This window comes from Pseudonaja textilis, chromosome Z, assembly GCF_049901715.1.
Source record: "Pseudonaja textilis isolate UNSWEBS1 chromosome Z, rPseTex1.2, whole genome shotgun sequence".
NCBI classification, from domain to species: Eukaryota; Metazoa; Chordata; class Lepidosauria; order Squamata; family Elapidae; genus Pseudonaja; species Pseudonaja textilis.
In genome coordinates, this window is record NC_142008.1 from 10,702,406 (window position 1) to 10,724,117 (window position 21,712).

The following is a 21,712-nucleotide window of genomic DNA, read 5'->3' on the forward strand; positions in this document are numbered from 1 at the left end:
TCTGGGACTGACTAAATTTCATTAATAATTGGCTTCTTTGGAGTTTTTAGATATTGAACATTGGAATCTTAGTGGCATATTGAGTAATTTTTTTAAAAAAACAAATTTTATTAATTTTCAAAGAGAGTACACAAACAAAACATAAGACATAAGAACATAAAACATCTTTTCTAACAACTACTTAATAAAACAAATAAGACATCTCATTTAAGTACAATATAGTTCTAAATTATCACGCATATATTGAGTTCTAAATTATCGTATAGTTCTAAATTATTCAGACGCATTATATTGAGTAATTTTTAATATGTTAAACTGTTACATATGACTCAACAGGAGACAGTAAAGATGTATGAAGAAATGTTAGTGATGTTTAAATGCCTTTATGAAAATGTGATGAAGAATCGTAAGGAGATGATGGGATTGTTTAAAAATAAAGAAGTGAATATAGAAGATCCTCAACAAATTGTGGGAAAAGATGAATATAATATTCAGAAAATGAGATGAGAAACTAGAAGGAATGGAGGAGGAGACAAATCAAAGTAAGATACAAGAAGACAAAATCACCGAAGAGATAGTAAAAATAAATACTAAGAATCAAACAGATAATCCTTTAAGAGTTTACAATAGAACAGAGGGGAAAAAAGGGAAGATCTCCCCAAAATAATGAATGGTTATGCAAATTATGCAGCAGAAGGGGACAAGGGGGTAAGGCAGAAGGAACATTCAGTTTGTGTAAAAATGTTAGAAAAAATATAAGATTCCAAGAGAAAAATGTAAAAGATATCAAAAAGCCAATAAATGATGAAATTCTAAAAAAAACTAAGAGATGATGGATAGAGATAAAATATTCTGGAGTAATATGAAGACTGTATCAATATGGAGACCGTATCAAAAATTAATAGAAAAAATTAGAAAGTACAAATTGGGAAAATAGTAGTACATACACTGATATATAATAGAATTTATTATAATTATAAATATATTAAGGACAGGGGGTAGAAGACTATGGTTATGTATATTTAAATGTATTATTATTATTATTAACAGTGTAAAAAACATATTGAAACTTACAGCTGTCATGAACTATAAATTCAGGGAACTTATAGATATAATCCTGGGACTGATTAAACCTTTTTAATAATTGGTCTTGTTGGTATTTTGAGAAAATTGAGATATTGGAATTATGGTGGAATATTTAAAATATTAGTGATTAAACAGGGGACAAGAAATACATTGTATGAAGAAATGTTATTGATGTTTAAATATATTTGTGGAGAAAGTGATAAAGGATTATAAAGAGAGAATGGTATTGTTTACTGACATAGATGTGAATATAGAAGAACCCTAAGAAATGGTAAAAGAAAACAAGCACAAATTGTGAAAATAGTATTATATACATTTATATATGAAATAATCTATTACAATTATAATATGCATATTAAAGTTGGAAGACAAAGATTATGTACATTTAATTGTATTATTATTGTTAGCATGGTGTAAAAAAAGTATATTGATCCAGTCAATACACTGTCCACAAAATATGTAAGGTTGTTAAAGGAAAACTACAAATAAAATATATTTAAAGAATATTTATGATAAGGTCCTAGTAATTCAGATAGTCCTCGACTTATAACCATTCATTTGGTGACTATTCAAAGTTACAATGTCACTGAAAAAAGTGACTCATAGCCATTTTTTATACTTACAATTACTGTATCATCCCTGTGGTCATATAATCAAAATTTCGATGCTTGGCATGTATTTATGATGATTGCAGTTTCCTAGAGTCATCCAGAGGTGGAATTCTACCGATTCTATAGAACTGGTTGTTACGATTCTGCCCAGTTTGGAAAACCAATCAATTGTGCCTCTGGCTGGCCACTCCCCTCCCCGCCCAGTCAGTCCTTAACATGAATGCGCGACATCACGCATATCGCTGACTACATTCTCCCCCACCCGACCTGTCCTGCCCAGTCACATGGCCATGCCCACCTAGCCATGCCCACAGAACCGGTATAAAAATATTTGCATCCTACCCCTGGGGTCATCTAAACACATTTTGTGATCTTTTGACAAGCAAGTCAATGAATTTGGGAAGCTAAATTCATTTAACAACTGTATTACTAACTTACCAGCTACGGTACTTCACTTAACAGCTGTGGCAAGAAAGGTCCTTCATAGGGCAAAATTCACTTCATAACTATCTATTTAGCAATATAAATTTGGGGCTCAGTTGTAGTTGAGGAGTACATGGCAACATTATACATCCTTCTTCAAAAATGTAATAATTCAGGGGTGTCAAACTCAAGGCCCACAGGCCGGATCTGGCCATGGGCTGCTTAGATCTGGTCTGTGGGCCCACCCTGGAAACAGCGAAGAACTGGCCCGTGGTGCCTCTACCAGCAAAAATGGCCCTCTTAGGCTCCATTTTTGGCCACAACTGCCTCCTGCAACCCTGCCAGCCTCCCCTTCATTTTTGCTGCAGGAAGCAGTCATGGCCGAAAACAGAGTCTGGGTGGGCCATTGCAGCCGAAAATGGAGCCTTGATGAGTGATATTGAGCTGGCCATGCCCACCCGCCATCAGACACAATCCTAATATGGCCCTCAATGAAATTGAGTTTGACACTCCTGTATTAATTAATGGTTAAAATGTTTTCTTTTCAGCCTCGGTCCCTTTGTTTGCAAATAGATCTACTCATTTTGATTTAACTGGCAGGGTTGTTGTAAGTAATATCACAAGAACATGTGGTCTAGTGGATAAGATGATGGACTGGCATTAGGTAGATTTAGCTTCTAGTTCCCGCTTAGCAACAGGGGCTGTTCGGGAATAATGCTGGCCAGTCACTCTCTCTCCATCTATCTTCTTTTACAGGATTGTTCTTGCAGAGAAAAGCTGGAGGAGGGAGAGCCATTTAAGCCAACTTGAATTCCTGAAGGAAAGGCAGGATGTAAATCTAACAAAAAAGTAAATGTATAAAGGATTTTGAACCCTTAGAAGCATTCCATAATTGTCAAGTCTCTTCCTTCTTCTACATTAAGTTTATTTAATCATTTCCTGGGAGGAAGCAAAGTGAAGAAAGAAGAATGTGATTTTTGTAGTTGCAGGTTTATATTACTGATAGTCCTCAATTTACGACCACAACTGGGACCAGAATTTCTGTGGCTAAGTAAAGCGTTTGTTAAATGAATCACACCTGATTTTACTTTTGCCTTTTTGTTAAGTAAATCACTGCAGCTCTTCATTGAATCATGCAGATGTTAAGTGAGTCCAGCTTCCCCAGTTTACTTTGTCGGAAGTCAGCTGGGAAGGTCATAAATGACGATCGGGAAGGTCACAAATGGCGATCGTATGGATGCTGCACATATTATAAATACATACTGGTTGCCAAATGGCCATATGTTGATCACGTGATTATTTGGATGCTGCAATGGCCATAAGTGTAAGGATTGGTCATTTTTTCAGTGTTGTTGAAACTTTGAACAATCATTAAATGCACCATTGTAAGTCAAGGACTATCCATATGCCTTATACCAGGAGTGTCAAATTGGATTTCTTGGAGGGCTGGATCAGCATTGTAGCTGTCCTCCCAGATTGCCTGGGGGTGGGGGAGACAGAACGGACACCCTCCTGCAGCAACCTGCTAGCCAAAATGGGCCGTGGGGGAGCCACGGGCAGTCTCCATGCACCCTGTTTTGGTCTGCAGCACCCTCCTGGCCAAAATAGGTTGTGGATGGCCACAGGCTGCCCCCCCCTCTGGACAGCCTCCTGCAGCACCCTGCAGGCCAAAACAGGTTGTGGAGGGCCACAGGCAGCCCCCCCAAGCCCCATTTTCGCTAGCAGAGGATCTGCAGGCTGGTCCTTTGCTATTTCCAGGCTGGCTCCGAGGGCCGGATCTAAGTACTTCACGGGCCAGATCCAGGGGCCTTGTATAGCATGCTTGATTCCTATTCAAGAATCAAGCATGCTATACAATAGGTATACAGACTTTCAGGCTGGGAACCACACACCTTTTGAATTGCAGCAACTAAACTGAATAAGAGCCATGAGCAAATCAGAGAAATGAATCCAACCAGAACAAAAATTAGGCCATGTTAAGTTAAACTAAATAAAAATAAATTAAAAAGACATAATATGCTTATATGTATTAATTTCCTGTTATATGAAACACATACATTTTTTTAGCCAGGAATGTCCTCCTGATATCCTATTCAAGAAGCAAGCATGTCCCATCCTGTTAATCTTTCAAGCTTGGACAAGCCTAGGTAGATGCTACTAATTTTTCATCCCCGGTAACTTCTCTCTGTTCACAAAATATTATATTGAGAATACAGAGTTCAAAATTGCTGGTGAAGAGTCCAACTTTTGTACACGTGGAGACTTAGCCAAATCTTTCATATACTGGCAATCCATGTACCCAAGTTAGAAAAGAAAGTCTTTGAACACTTAACAATATTTTTAAAAGGCTTAGTGATCATCACTTGCCACCGAATTCATTCCTTTGCTTTTCATTTGACTACAAGTAGGTACGAAAAGAACACCCAAAGTCTTACGTTAATTAGCAGTTATTTAACAATTCCCACCACATTTTCAGCTCTGAACAGTTTCTTGCTTTTTGACAGCAGTGCCATTGCCAACATTTTAACAATCTTAGGAAGAGTTCATGACCATGCATGCCAAAAGGGGAAAAAAACACACCACACCACAATGACACATTATCAAGCCCTTGGGGCACCGTCAGCCATATCCTGCAATGAATTTCTATTTCCTTTAAATGAATGAACCTGGGTTGAATATTCCAGCTGCAATCATTAAAACTTTTTAAACATTGTCAAAATTGAAAATGTTTAATGTTTGCAACCGCTGGTATATATATTCATTTGGAATTAGGCTGGGAACTCAAAACTAAGCTCTTCTAAGGCCATCAAGATATGAATAATTAAATGCAGGTAGTCCTTGATTTATGACAATTGAACCTAAAATTACTGTCGCTAAGCGAGGCAGTTAAGTGAATTTTGCCCCACTTTATGACCTTTCTTGCCATAGATGTTACAGCAATTACTGAAGTTGTTAAGTTAGTAACATGGTTATTAAGTGAATCTGGCTTCCCCATTGACTTTACTTGTCAGAAGGTTGCAAAAGGTGACCACATGACTTTGGGACATTGCAACCATCATAAATATGAATCAGTTGCCAAGCATCTGAATTTTGATCATGTGACCATGGAAACGCTGCAGCAATCATATACCATCTGAAAAACGATTATAAGTCACTATTTTCAATGCTGTTGTAACCAAGCAGTTACTAAATGAACTATTATAAATGAGGTAGAGGACTGCCTGTATACAGGATTAGCACGTGGTTAAAAATGGAAGACAACAAAAAATATACCAGGATATTTGCTTCAAGAACTTATCCTTTAGTGAATGACATGGGGTCCTACAAACATTTAACAACTTAAGCCAACAGCTTTCCCTATCTCCTATTCCCAAATTATATAGTGCAACAAATTCACAAGGGCGGGGATGTTTTAAATTTTCAACAGAAACACAGTGATATTCAACACCTGTCAGACATTACATGAACTACTAGCTCGAAATAGTTCACAGTTTTGTCCTAAAGGTGCCACGAAAAAGTTACTGAGATATTAACAGTCCTGTGAATTAAGAAAATTTGGCAACTTCTACCCTAGCTGATTGTTCTACAACTGTGTGGTGACTACAAAGACCAGAATTTCCATTGGTTAGATATTCTGGAGTTATACTCAGAAGAAAGGTCATTGGGGGAAAAAATGTGATTAGGCTGGTGTATTAGGACAGGGAAACTCAAAGCTCATATTGAGTTTTTGGAAAGTGCTTTTTGGAAAGTCACTATCCTTAACTCAATATGTTCTGAAGTGGAATAATTAAGGGAAGGAAGTGTTATGGGACATCTGGAGAAGAAATGGTGAACTAAAGACAGTTCTGTTAAAAGCAGATGACTACAACAGAATGAAGAACAGGCCAAATAGACAAGAACTTTGAAATTTCTCCCCTGACAAGGAAAAGACTTGAGATTATCTGCATGTGTTCCAGATCCTTGCAAGGATGTGGCAAGACAAAGATCTGCAGTGGGCTTAGAACAGTGGGAGAGAAGGGAATATCCATCTTACTCCTCTGGGTTTGCACCTTGAAAAGGACATCAGGTTCACACATTTCCTTTTCTAATTACTCATAAAATTACTTAAGCTGTTTTTTCAGTTATTTGGAATGTTTAGATCAAGTCTGGAAACACCAGAAGACTTTTTTTTTTAAATCCTTAGTGAAGAAGTTTTAAATATAAGTTTAGGGACTTACACTTAGGAGGGAGAAAAAAAACAGCAAAAGTGCAATTAGAATTATGATTTAGTTACTGAAATTGTTTATATGTATTGGGATGAAGGGGAGGAGTGTCCCAGGATAATTTTGCAGGATCCAAACTGAGACAGTCACTGGGACCAGAGGTTTGTTCTTTCAAACTTTTGGACTCATACTGAAGCCCATCTTCAAAGAACTTTTCGATTTTCAGGATGTGTTACTTTCCTTTATAATTTTGCTTTATTTTATTATTACCTGTATTATTATCTATTTATTTTCTGCACCTCTTTTTTGTCATTTAGGTTTTGTATACATTCTCTTGAGGACTCAAAAGCAGAATATAAATTTAACAAATAACTATGGTATGCCAGATGTACCCTAGCACTTATTTCTCTTCTCTGTGAATTGCAGTGAAACATTATTTTAATGGACTGTTGGGGGAGGATGTATGTTATTTTCAAAAAGATTTCACCACAGCAAATTTATTTCATGTTTGACCTTATATCATTCAGCGAATAGCTACAGATGGAAAATTATAAAAAGATTAACATGAATTTTGCTGCCTTTGCTGGACTACTTCAATGCAATGTTATTTCAGACAGAAATCCTACTGGAAATTTGATCTGCTGCATTAACTAAATTTGGATCTGTTACTCTGAAGTTTTATTACACTGAATAGCATGTGGCTCGGGTTCCCCAAACTGGCTTATTGAACAATAAAAGAATTATTAGGGTGCAATAGAAATCCTACTGTTCACTATACCAGGCCATGTGTATCTCCAAGACATGGCCTGAAGTTGTAAAATAATAGGAATTTTAATATCTTATCAATGGATGATTCTAAGTCTGGGAGATCTTGAACAAAGCCACCATTATTTTCAGCTTTGTCCCACAGGCTCTGAAATTTTGGAGATTAATGGTTCAAGAAATCTGGCACCTTTCCAAGTTCAACCAAACTTCTGATTGGCTTGCATTATGCTCCGTTCAAGAGCACAGTGTGATCCCAAAGAAACAAGTCAGCCGTGAAGCAGGTTAATCAGTAAAAGAATAAAACTCTCAACCAGAAGTCCATGCTAACCTCAGCAACCTGGTGTCAAAGCTTCTCTCTGTTGGGCACTTATTCAAAAATAGCAGTTCGTATCAAGCATGACATCCCTTGGAATAACAGCAATAAACAACAGTAAAATAGCAGAAAAGGGGACCCCCCTCCCATGCAGGGGCCAAGAAAATATACTGAACAAGTGACTGAAATACTGCAAATGGTAATAGCTCAGTTGTTGAAAGGGAGATATATGGGGTTTAAACTAACATGCATATACCTTTCAAAGCAGAACTTAATTAAAAAAAGAAATAATGCATACAGATGTCATCCTCTCTGAGGGAATATGAGGTTTCCTGGGGACTTTATCCCATTCATTGCTGGAAAAAAAACTTCATTGTATATTTTGTACATATGGAGTGCATTACATCAACCCTTTCCAATGGGAATTATGGAAGTTGTAGTCCAATTAACTTGGAGGTTAGGGTTAACAAGGCTGCTTTGGGAGGCTGTACTCCATACAAAGCTATACTGAGGGGAGAACCAATTTGGAGGCAACAGGGCAGCTGCATAAATTTATTAACATCAGATTGGAGGGAAAGAAATGTGTGCTAAAAATAAACCTTTCATGGAAAGCACATTGGTTGCACCATATGTTAAATTCTGGTGCATTCTCTCACAGTTGTGTTTCTATTTAGGTTAATGATTTTGAATAGCTTTAAAAAGGTTTTAATTGTTAGTTTCATTGCACACCACTCAGACTCACATTTGAGAAATGGAAGACCATGTAAATTAGATAAAGAAATAAGCACTGTTTACCCCAGTATTTCTCAACTTTGGTAGCTTCAAGGTATTCGTGCACTTCAGCTCCCATAATTTTGCTTGATGTGAGTAGAGAAATTCTCTTTCTTGCCAGATGCATTTAAGTGACTTCATTTGGGATCCATCTCTGTGTTTGTCTATAGAATTAAAAACAGAAGTGAACAGCTGAGCCAAGCAAGTGGCTGATGAAGGCCACACCCAGATGTATATGCTGAATATTCATTATCTATGGGAAGACAGAACCGAAAGAGATTATAGGTAGTCCCTGACTCATGTCTAGTAGTTTAGCAACCTTTCTCAGTTTCAGCAGAACCCCTTAAAGATACTTTTGACCCAGATTTAAAGTTCTGATTGGTGGGCCCCTTCTGAAATCATGAAATTATCAGCAATTTGAGTGCTTGGCAAACAATCCACATTATGACCAACACACTATATAACCATCATTTAGGGCTTGATTACAGTAGTAGGTCAAGGATTACCCATACACATTCCAGTTGGGGCAGATAAATCACCAGCTGAATATCCAATTGGAACGTCTTATAAAATGAATTACTTCTAATTCCTTATCTTTCACAAAATCTAAGAAGACCTCAAACTCATTCTGCCAGTCAACCCTTGCTAGATCTTATTAGTCTCAAAGAAAACAAACAAGTCAATACAAAATCAACTAAATTACTTTCTACTTCCTCAAATTTTGTCAGCTGAAGTCCATGCCACTGCTATGCAAGACATTTCCACAAAAGGCATATAACATTTTTTTGTTTTCCATCTACCTAGCTCTAAAATAATGCCTTCTCTGCAAGAAGAATCATTTGATCCTTCAAGTCTGTTTACCGTTCTTCTTGTACAATGTCAAGTATTTATAAATCCATAAGAAACTCATATTTTAAGAAAATGTCCTGAAGTAACCTTATATGGGAACCAGTTCAGCTTCAACTTTGGAGGTGTGTTTCTAAGTAAACAAAAATACAGGTAGTTCTTGACTTACAAAAGTTCATTTAGTGACTGTTCAAAGTTACAAATGGCACTTTTCCAATGGCACTGAAAAAGTGATTTATGACAGTTTTTCACACTAATTATCATTGCAGCATCCCCACGGTCACAATCCAAATTCAGATGCTTGACAACTGGCTCATATTTATGACAGTTGCAGTGTCCTAGGGTCACGTGTCCTAGGGTCAACTTTTATGACCTTCTGACAAGCAAAGTCAATAGGGAAGCCAGATTCACTTAACAACCATGTTACTAAATGATTCACTTAACACTACTGCAAGAAAAGTCATAAAATGTGGAAAACTCACTTAATAAATGTTTTATTTAGCAACATAAATGTTGGGCTAAATTGTGGTCGTAACAACACATTGTACAACTTCTGACTCATAAAGATGCAATGCATATAGGTAAACCAAAAAGTTACAAATAATACAATGTATTTATTTATTTATTTATTGAATTTATATTGCCACCTATCCCGCTGGCAGATCCATGTCTTCAGTGCCTTCCAGTAGAATATTAGAGCAGGGGCCGTTCTAATCTCTGGGGGAATGATGTCCAGAGAGAGGGAGCCACCACGGAGAAGGCCCTTCTTCTGGATCCCACCAGGTGTATCTCCCTCAGGGATGGGACCTGCAACCTTCCTGGCCTCCCCACTCTAATGGGTTGGGTAGATGTGACCATCAAGCGACGGTCCCTCAGATACCCAGACCCAAGCCATGATGGGCTTTAAAGGGGACAAACAGCACCTTGAATTGCACCCAGCAGCAAATTGGCAACCAATGCAGCTCCTGCAGGAGAGGTGATACATGTGCACACTGGGGTCTGCACAAAACCATGATGACCACTACATTTTGCACTAACTGGATTTTGCTCTTTCAATATAGAAAGATGAATGCAAGCATCTTGTGAATGCATTAGTAGTTCTCAATTGATGACCCCAAATTACTGTTGCTAAGTGAGACAGTTGTTGAGTTTTGCTCCATTTTACAACTTTTCTTGCCACAATTAAGTGAATAATTACAGTTGTTAAATTAGTAACATGATTATTAAGTAAATCTGGTTTCCCCATTAACTTTGTTTGCCAGAAGGTCACAAAAGGGGATCACATGACTTTGGGACACTGCAATGATCATAATTATACGCCAGTTGCCAAGTGGTTAAATTTTGATCACATGACCATGGAGATGCTGCAATGGTCATAAATGTGAGAAATGGTCATAACTCACTGTTTTCAGTGCCCTTGTAACTTTGAAAGGTCACTAAATGAATGGTGGTAAATCAAGGACTACATATATACTAATTTACAGGATGAAAAAGTGACATTTTAAAACTGTACAGGTAACATTACAGAACTACAGAATGTAAATGTCTAAATTAAATGTATTTAAATGTTTTCAATATTCATAGCTTACCTTCAATAAGGGGGAAATTATTATTTTCTTTTTTCAGCAAAAAGTCCCTAAGGGGTTTCTAGTCACTCATAAATGTAATCATTGTCCTTTCTCTACTCAAACAAATCAATTTTGCCACCTATGCTAATTGTGTCACCTTCAGCAGCCATTCCCATTGTGAGTTTCATTTGGGGGCATATAATAATCTTGCTCTAGGGGGCGGTGCTCATCTCCGTTACAGAGCTGAAGAGCCAGCGCTGTCCGAAGATGTCTCCATGGAAACGACTAGAAGTATGTGCAAGGGGAACCTTTACCTTTAATAATCTTGCTCCAATTGTCATCTATAAAAGCAGCTTTCCAAAACAAATTGTCTATCCATCATTCAACTAGAAAAACTCCAGTTTCAACTGAACATTAATCTTTTAAATGTTGTTGTATTTTGTATTTTTTGTATATTTGAAACAAAAATTATTTTTGTGTCTTTTTACAAGATCACCAGGCATGCTAAAATAAGCCTTCCTATTAGTTCTAAAGAAATAACAAGGCAGGTCACATTTCTTTTATCTTAATGTCCTTTTATGACATTAAAATCCAGCATTACCTATAATGGGAAAAATTGTCCCTGGGACTAAACTATTTTAAAATATCACAGGTACTATAGCAGTAGACATGTATGCTCACATTTAACTTTTCCAACGTGTGTGTGTGTGTGTGTTTGGTTTCTGTGGCTACCATGTGTGCTATTGAGTCAATTAAGTCAGGAGTTTGTAACTCACAGGCCATGGACCAACACTGGTCCGCGGCCTGCCAGGAACTGGGTCACGCAAGTCCCATCTGTGCACACAGGGGATCCAGCCAATGAGCGAAACCATGCCCCTCTCCCAGCCTGCATAAACCATCTGTGCACACAGGGGATCCGGCCAATGAATGAAACCATGCCCCTCCCCCAGCCTGGGGGTCACTGAACTAAGGAATCGAGTAAGTTAAATTAAATATTTAATTTAGTAAATTGTTAGTGGACAATCTGCTGTTTGATCTGCTGATTTTTAGTCTTTTTTATTTATTTTGTTGCTATTTTACTGCTTACAATCAGTGTTTTCAGCATGATGTCACTCTGGGGGACTTCTGGGAATTGAAGTTCACAGACCTTAAAGTTGCCATAGTCTGTTTTTCCATAGTAGTCATACTATGGTTTCTGTACTTCTAGTATTAGTAGCAATTACGATTCTTATAATTAGTTCTTAATGTTAAAAAATTAACAAAAGCAGTAACCTGTGATGACCTGGGGTGTGGCACGAAGGCAACCCAGCCAAAGAACAGGCATGAGTCCCTTTATTTGCTCCAACTTGCCCTCAACGTCCCGTTTACTATCCAGCCTGGAGAGAAGCTCTCCCACAAACCTGCAGTAGCTTCTGGCTGCAGATACTCCAGTCCAAACACTGTAAGCAGGCTAACTGCAATCAATCACTCCAGCAGGGCAAGATAATGAGTCCAAGAAGAATCATGGCAATAATTCCAGCAAGGCAAGATAAGCACACAGAAGCACAACAATAATTCAAGCAGTCAGGAGGAATGCCAGGAACGCAGGCCACAACTCTCAACATTAAATGAATTCAGCATTTATTCCTGACAAATGCCCCTTCCAACTGCCCACGTTGCGCTCTTCTGCATTCTTCCCTGTGTGCCCTAGGATGAGGAGGGGGTGGGCCTTGGTCTTCATCAGAACCCCCTCTCCTTTGTTCTACTTCTCCCCTGCTCAGTCTGACTTTGCCCTTCCCCAGTTTCCTCCACAGCCAACAGAGCCACTGTCCCGCTCTCTATCAATCGTTTGTCTTCCTCCTCAGATTCAGATTCCAAAGGGGGCATGACAAACCTCTATAACAGGGGTGACAAGCTAGATTTCTTCGAGGGCTGGATTAGCATTGTAGTTCTCCATGGGCCAGGGGGGTGGGACAGGCCCTGATGGCCAAAACAGGGAATGGGGGAGACACACGTGGGCTCCTCGTGTCTCATTTTCAGCCTCCATGGCCGCCTGCAGCACTCTACTGAGTGAAAACAGGCTAGGAGTGTGCTGCTGCAGATTGGGGAGGCCGAAAACACCCCATCCGGCCCATTTTGGCTGGCAGAGGCCCCATGGGCTGGTTCTTTGATATTTCCAGGCTGGTCCTGCAGGCCAGATTTTTTATTTATTTTATTTTATTTTAATTTATTTTATTTGGTTTGTCAATTGCTTACAAGATAATAGGTATAAGTAAAAACATAGTTATGAATACATGGATACATATACGAAAAATAAAAGAAACAATAGGACAGAGATGGTAGGCATGTTGGTGCACTTATGCACGTCCCCCTACAGACCTCTTAGGAAAGGGGTGAGGTCAATAGTAGAAAGTCTAAGGTTAAAGTTTTTGGGGTTTGGGGAAGAAACCAAAGAGTCAGGTAAAGTATTCCAGACATTGACCACTCTGTTGCTGAAGTGGTATTTCCTGCAATCAAGTTTGGTGCAATTAACCTTAAGTTCGTATCTATTGTTTGCTCTTGTATTGTTATGGTTGAAGCTGAAGTATTCATTGACAGGTAGGACATTGCAATGTATGATTTTATATACTATACTTAGATCAGACTGAAGGCAGCGTAGTTCTATGTTTTCTAGGTCTAGAATTTCAAGTCTGGTGGCATAAGGTATTCTGCAATGAGTAGAGGTGTGGAGAACTCTTCTTGTGAAATATTTCTGGACTTTCTCAACTGTGTTAATATTAGATATGTAATGTGGGTTCCAGATTGATGAGCTGTATTCGAGTATTGGTCTAGCAAATGTTTTGTATGCTCTAGCTGGTAGTGTGATATTACCAGAGAAAAAGCTACGTAAGATTAGGTTAACAACTCTTAATGCCTTTTTGGCTATGCAGTTACAGTGGGCTCTAGCACTTAGATCATTAGAGAAGAGTACTCCAAGATCTTTGACAGAGTTTGGATCATCAACAAGGTCTTGACTATTCAGCCTGTATTTTATTTTCTGATTTTTTTGGCCAATATGTAAGACAAAGCATTTATTTGTTGAGATTTGAAGTTGCCATTTGTTTGACCATTCTGATACTTAGTCAAGGTCTTTTTGAAGGGTAGCAGTATTGTCTGCGGTGTTGAATAGCTTTCCACCATCAGCGAAGAGAACACAGTTGCTCTTAATATGATCACAGAGGTCATTTATGTAAAATATGAAGAGAGTTGGTCCTAGAACACTGCCTTGGGGAACACCACTGTTGTCAGGTACAGAATTTGATAGGACACTTCCAATTTTGACCATTTGTTGTCTGTTTGATGGGAATGCTTCTATCCAGTTAGGCAGTTGTGCAGAGATACCGTAAGATTTTAGTTTTAGGAGTAGTTTGTCGTGTACCACTGAATCAAAGGCTTTACAGAAGTCTATGTAGATTGCGTCTATTGCTTTGCTCTGATTGAGTTGTGTAGTCCATATGTTTTTGCAGTGTAAGAGTTGCAGATTGCAGGATAGTTTTTTTCTGAAACCAAATTGTTTATTAGAAAATAGGTTGTTTGTCTCTAAGTGGAAGATAATGGATTGGTTAATAATTGATTCCATGACTTTACAGGTGACACAGCATAAAGAGATTGATCTGTAATTTTCAACTAGGCTGAGGTCTCCCTTTTTGAAGAAGGAGATGACCGTGGCTTGTGACCATAGTTTTGGCAAGGAGCTGGTCCTGAAAGATTTTTCGAAGATTATGCTTAGAGGTTCGGCTATGGCAGTGGATAGCTTTTTTAAGAAGTAGTCATATATTCCATCCAGTCCAATAGCCTTCAAGTCTTCAGATTTCGCTACGCATATTTCTACGTTTAGTCCTCAAGTCTTCTGACTTTGCTACGCAACCTCTACTGCCACCTTGTGGAGCAAGCGACACTAACAGGCATATTTCTGCATTTAGCCCTCAAGTCTTCAGACTTCACTGTGCAACCTCTAGTGCCCCCTTGTGTAGCAAGCACACAACGCACCCTAGAAACAGCCATACTGTGTGCTGTGCTAGCATCGTCCAGACTCTGCAGTGCCACCTACATGCTCAAGTATTAAATCCAGCAGCAATTCTACTTTCTGCTACCTGCTTGCAGCACACCCTAGTACAGAAAAGGGAATTGCATGGAAAACCACTAAATTTTCCAAAAAGTCACCTTTTGCCAATTTGAAACTTGGCGACTGCTTCAGCAATGACAGATGTCTCTTTAGAAGTCCAACCCTCTGGAGAAGCTGCGATACCTCAGAAGGCCTACAACCTCAGACAGCATAGGAAGCTTACCTCACCCGCAGTGACATGCTTCAGAGAGGATTGGGAAAGGCAGTATCTCTGTCATGCAAACACATGGACGGAGCTGGCAAGGATCTGCAACACCCCCAAAAGCAAGTTGCCCCTCAAGAACCTCCTATTAATGCAGAAAGAGATAGAGGAGCATCTCACATGGTGGAGAGACAGTAAAAGTAAGCTCAAGTACAGTCGAGCCTGGAAGACCCAGAGCTCCAAGAACACATTCAATGCCTCGAAGAGGCGAACAGAGAACATGAAGACTGCATCCAGGAAGAGAAAAACTCCCTCCAGGCCATGCTCCTCGATGCGCTACAAGAGGAGTAAATACCGAGGGAGAAGGCCACATCTGACAGAGGTCTTCAATCACAAGCAGCTTCTTCCCATCACTCAAAGAAAGCCTCCTCCCTCCATCCCAAATCGGCTAGATCGCAGGCAGGTTCCAGTGTCTTGCGCCAATTCTCTGCTGCTGGCTCTCACCATCCTTCCAGAGCATCTTCCCATCATAGTGGCACATCTAAGCCCTCCAAAGCAGCCAGCTACGCCGAACAAGCTGTAGAAGCCCAAGTTGAAGCTGCAGCAGCAGAGGCAGATTTATGTATTACGACAGAGGTGACATGACAGAAAGCTGAAATGGCCAATCAACAAGCAAAAATGGCCAAACAAAAGGCAGCAATAGCCAAAGCTCAGGCCCAAGTGGAGTTACTTGAACGACAAAGAGAGACGGCAGTGAAAACAGCATGGGCAGCCAATGCTGCCTCCCTCCACTTCACCCTGAATAGTTGGGAGAAGAGACCCCAGATACACGGGTCAAGGCCTATGTGGATGAACAGCACTCACTACAAAATGAGCAGATGGAACCGCCTCAGTTGCCTAGCAGTCTCCCACAACCAGGGAAGCACAGGGATGAATCTCAACCACAGATTCTACACGTCAGTTACGGAACTGACGTATGACCTAAAGTACGAGATTCACTTTCCACCAACAGCAAACCTTCCCCAACTGATGTTGTACGTATTAAGATCTGAGATTATCTTCCTAGCACCAGCAACCCTACTCCAATGTCTCATGGCCTGCCAGGTGAGCAAATTAGCCCAACAGTGAACACGATGACTCCTCAACAAGTAGACATGCAACCGATGACACCTGCCACACTCAATCCACAGATGGTACCATTCCAGCCACAACCTCCACACTACCCGAGCTCACAAGCAGAACAAGATAACCGCGGCCAGCCTACACAGCAGTGTAAAGCTCCACCATCACCTCTGGAATGGCAGAACGATATCCTCCGTAAGCACTGGGAGGAAGGTTACAACCCATCGTTGGCATACAACTCAAACCTACCCTACGAGAATCAACCCTACGAGGGAGAAGACCTCTCTATGTCAATGCCTCAACCCAACTCTACAGATGATGCAGACTACTGGAGAAAGTTGGCAGTAAACAGAGGAAAGCTAAATTTGGCTGCTAATGGTGTATACAAATTCTCTGATGATCCAGGTGGGGAATATCTCCTATGGAAGAAAGTTTTCCTGTGCCCCATTCAGGCTGCATGCCTGAAATCCGATGAAGTACTTGTACACTTGATGGTGTGGCTAGGGCCGCAGTCTGCCAGATATACAAAGGCACTTTATGCCTCCCACTTAGATGACCCAGACACTGCCCTACGGTTGTCATGGCAAAGATTCAACAATCTGTATGGCACTGCCTCAGATGTACAATCAATGCTCCTGGATAGCCTACACAGATTTCCTAAAATTTCTATCAGCAAGCCTCACCTGATCGCGGAAGTCTCTAATATACTCATACAACTGAAAGTGGCACAACGGGATCCCAAGTTATTGGGACTCGTTTGTCTTAACCAAGATGACATGCAAAACAAGATCGTTCAAAAATTCCTGTAGGTGCTAACTGAACAATGGCTCCAGATGTCTGATGCTTTCATGGCCAAGGGTCACCACAATTTTATACCCTTTACCATTCTCAAAGAATTTGTGGCCCACCAGGGAATAGTGTGCAACTCCTCCCAGGCCCACGCACTCAGAGCTGTTAGCCCTCCCAATGAAAAACGATACAACAGCAACCATATATCATCAACAGGCCCTATGCACACTGCAAGGGAAAGACCCTTCATGGGGTCCATAATACACTCCTCAGCTAACTCATCCCACCCAACCCAATTTAGATCTCCAAATACAAGGAGAATACAATTTTGTCCTATGCACCACACTCGTCACTCGCTGAATAGGTATACTGGGTTTGCAGTGAAATCACTGACCCAACGAAAGGAGTTGACAAGGGAGTATCAATACTGTTACAGATGTTGCGAATCCAAACATCCATCCAAGTACTGCACAGCCAAGGTGCAATGCGACTTATGCAATAGTGACCAGCACTCGACTGCGCTTCACCCAGACGCTGATCCACTACTGCAGACATCTCGTAGTCCTCCTTTGAAAAAGGAGCCTCAACATGCTACAGAAGCACATCCGGAGTCAGCGGTGAGTGTCAATTGCACAGTGGTGTGCAATGGCACACCAGCCCCTTGCATGTGTCATCAAATCTTCTTAGCCAAAGTCTACCCAGATTGATGCCCAGAAGAAGCAGTGAAGTTATATGTAATACTGCACCCTCAGAGCAATCGCTCACTAGCCAAGTCCGCATTCTTCTTCGACCTCTTTGATGTTCAGAAGGAAGAAGTGCACTTCACAATATATTTTTTTTTTAAATTTTATTTGGGTTTTCACAAAAACAAAATACAAATACAACATCTTTTTTGAAAATAGCACGGTCCCAGGTTATCACTTCTTCATACAGACACAAAACTGAATTTCATGCTCATTTTTATATTCTATTCCATATCTTATTGCCATTTTATATTTTCTACATAGTTTTTCCCCTCTTCTAATTTTCTCAACTTTGTTTTAATTATCGCAATTCAAATCATTATATTTATACTTTTGTCTGTCCTGTTACAATTTCACATTATCTTTTCTTATTAAGCAAATTTTTCCCTGTAGTTACCAATTAGAGTATGACACCTTTATAGCCTTTAATTTTATCCATTCAAGTTCTTATTTAAGCTTCAATGTATAGCTTTAAGATTATAGCATTCAATATAATACATAACTTCCAATCGAATTCTGCTTGGTACATTCTTAAAATAGACACTATATTCTTAAAAAGAAAAAATTATATATATATATGTAAATAAAACACATTACATTCCAATTCTATTCTATCATTAATATGCATTAAAATCTTAACATCTTTAACATTTCTTTTCAATTGAACATCATACTTCCTTGGGAACACATAAACTTTCCATAGTTAATTCTTTTTTTCCCCATATTTCTCACTTATATTTTTATAAATCATTACTAATAATTAAAAATGTTCCCTTTTAATTCTCTCAATCATTTTAATTCATTTATTTATTAACAAACACCCCACTGCATTACAATAAATATTTTACCCATCATCATATTTTCTAAAGTTATTTATTTGTAATATAACAAAGCTATCTTATGTACCTTTGCAGAATCCCTTTCACAATTAAATTTTCACCCATTATCTCTAAACAAACTTATGGTTACAATCTTATATCTTTTCCCTGTTTCTCCATTTCTTGTTTCTGTCTTTTACAACTTCTTTTCCTTGCCTTCTTCCCCCTCTTCTTCTCCCTCCCCTTTTTACCCCCTCGTCTCTCTACTTCTAACTCTCTCATCTGTAATCCCCTCTTCTGTTGCTTTCTAATATTATACTTATCTTTCAAATTGTTCTTCTTCTTTTTGGTTGTTTTTCTAATCTTAAACCTTTCACTCTCTTTCCCCCTTTTCTTTTTCCCCCACTTAAAATTATTTGATCATTAAAGATGGCTTCTTCTTTGTCCCAATCTTCTTGTTCTGCAAGCGTTTCTTGTTGCTTCTCATAGTTCCAGATCTCCATTTCTAAGAATTGAAACACAAAGCCAAAAGAACTTCTCCCTCCTTGTGCATCTTCTTTCCATTTTTTAAGTTCGGTTTTCAGTTCTTCTAAGAGTGATACCATTTTAAAAACTTTTAAACAACCACCCAGTTAATTTTAGTCATCTAGATGCAAAAACCAAAAATCACCAAGTAATCCAAAGAATCCAAGGCTGTTTCTACTTGCTTCTTTTTTCCACCTTCTCTTCCTGGGGTTCTATTATTTTGTTACCAAGTTTCCATTAAAATGTATCTTTGAGGAATCTTGTTAAAATTTCACTGTAAGTTCCTTTTAATTACAGTTCCATTCCTTAATTCCAGGCAGTCTTCTCCATTTTTCCAGCTCCTGCCCTTCTATTCTTTTTTTCCCCTCCTTTCCAGCTTTTAAAAACTTTTAAATGTCCAGAAATCTTTATTATTCCTTTGACTTTTATTTTCAGCTTAGATGCCTATTAATGTCAAAGTGGATTTTTTTTTCAGTTTCTTAAGTCTCTTAGCTGTCAGTATAAGGAAGGAAAGAAAAAAACCCTAATCCTTTCCCTTCTCTCTCTCCTTCGCAGCTTCAAAATCTTCTTTGGGAATAAAGTTGTTAAGTTTAAATTCCAGGGTACCTTATTTGTTGCTTTTGCTGTTTGACCCGGTCAACCAAACTTTCTCTTCTTATTTTCCTCCTGCACATTCTTTTCCGGTCGAGTTCTTTGAGGTGGCCATTTCTGACCACTGCTACAACCGCCTTCAGGAAAGGGAGTAATGGCCAGCTGGGGAGGAGAGATGCAGCTCTCCTCAACCCTGGCAGTCTCCCACCTCTTCACCACCTCTACGGGGTGGCTTAGCCCCGAAACCAGCTGGCTTGGGGCGCTCCAGCGGCAAGCACGGATCGAAGCCTCGGAGAGATGAGGTTTCGGTCTGTCGCTGAAGAAGCTCAAACCGGAAGTCTCGCACTTCACAATATTGACGTGCACCACACTGAGACGCACGGCGGGGAGAGATGCTACTGGACTCTGTATAGAGTCATTAGATGGACGTTCCCAGTTTCTACTGCCACCCGTGCTGGAATGGGATGGGATACCAGATGAACGCAGCCACATTGCAACACCAGAGGTAGCTAGCAGCATACCTCACCTGAAGCATATGGCTCATCTATTTCCCGCCCTAGATCCTGAAGCTGAGATTTTGCTCTTGTTGGGATTCAATGTCCCTGATGCCTTAGCGCACACTGAAGTAGTCAGAGGCCCAAGATACTCACCCTTTGTCTTCAAGACAGACCTGGGTTGGGGAATCTCAGGAATTGTGTCAATCAAATGCAGGCCCCAACCCAGGCAAATGCCCTAGCACCATCCATTCCAACAGCCTTCCAACGCCCTTTAGCACCATTGAAAACAAGAAGGCCATTCCAGATTAAACGGCCACCAGCGATAAGTACACTTTCGCTAGGACACCCTAAATGGCCACCAGCAACCACCAGACATCCATTAAGATGCTCTACATGGGCATATGCCTCTGCAACACCCTTTCCAACAGCTTACCAATGCCTATTGACACCGTGGAAGCAAGAGTACCATTCCAACCCTAAAAGGCCATCAGAAGCAACCACCAGATTTTCACCTTTGCTACCAAGAGTACCTGTACACCCTAAAAGGCTGCCAGAGGTGACCAGCAGACTTGCACAAAGAGGCTGAATCAGAAGATTGAACCTCAAGCTCTGCATGCTTTGCTTTGATGCTTTATTAAGGTTTACTGTTTCTCTTAGTTATATAGCTGTTTATTTTAGTTATATAGTTATATGCTATTCAGTTAGTATTACTGTCTACAGCTTATCTTAGTTTATAGTTAATTTTTTTTCTTCTTTTAATAGTGGAACTTACAATTCCAGGCGGGGAGTGTGCTGTCCAGCCAGCGTATGGGAATTGGATAGTTAGGTAGCAATTGTGAGCTGTCCCCTTAAGGGAATGCATCATGGTAAATGTAGTTAAGATATCCTGGGAAATGTAGTACATATCACATGACCACATCTGTAATCCTGATTGGTCACTAAATTGACCCTCGATGGGTTGGGGGAGGTTTCCTCACTCTTGGCTGAACTCACAGACTCGTGGTAACTGTTCTATTTCTACCGCTATGAGATAAGAGTAAAAGGATAGCAGATAATCATCTTTTAACTTACAAGACAGATATGCAAAGGATTGGTCATTAAAGAAGAACTTCATCACAAAAGTGAGTTATGAGGATACCTGATGAACCAATAAAAGTACTTTATTATGGATGTTTTGTGGAGTTTATCTATCTGCCTCTGTACAGAAGACAAATCTACCCCTGTACAGAATACAGAACAATGGGTAATCTGTTTTTTCTGTTTTTGGAGTTGTTATTGGTAGATATAGTTTGATGACTCTTTTGACTTCAAGTCTTCTGTCTTCAACAGTATTGCATCCAGTGAATAGAAATTGCCAATCTAGGGATGAGAAATCATTGTCTATAAGATCATAGTTGCTGTTTTTGAAGTTATAATTGGAGATCACATCGTTGTGTTGATTTTTGTGTGGACGTATGTTGAGACAAAAGTCAATCATGCTGTGGTCACTGTTGGAAAAGGGTTCTTTAATATGTATTCCATAAACTGAATTCAAACTATTGCAAAAGAGGAGATTGAGGCAGTTGTTAAGTTTAGTATTGTTAGTTACTAGTTGTTCCAGTCCCAGGTTTGTTACAGCATTGTAGAAGGTTGCATGTATGGATTCAGTTTTACATTCATTTAGGGTCCAGTTAATGTGGGGTAGATTGAAGTCACCAAGAAGGACAAAAGTGTGTGGGCAGGATGTTGCCCATGTTAGTAGTGAATTTAGCTTGTT

General features: G+C 39.5%; 1 long non-coding RNA gene across 1 annotated transcript in view; it reads right to left on the reverse strand.

Moving 5' to 3' along the window:
• LOC148123904 (uncharacterized) overlaps nucleotides 1-21,712 on the reverse strand; it is a 41,075-nt gene that overhangs the window by 14,734 nt on the left and 4,629 nt on the right. The window contains exon 2 of the long non-coding RNA XR_015740027.1: nucleotides 8,196-8,335. This is a non-coding gene — a long non-coding RNA (uncharacterized LOC148123904). The remainder of the gene's footprint in view (nucleotides 1-8,195; nucleotides 8,336-21,712) is intronic.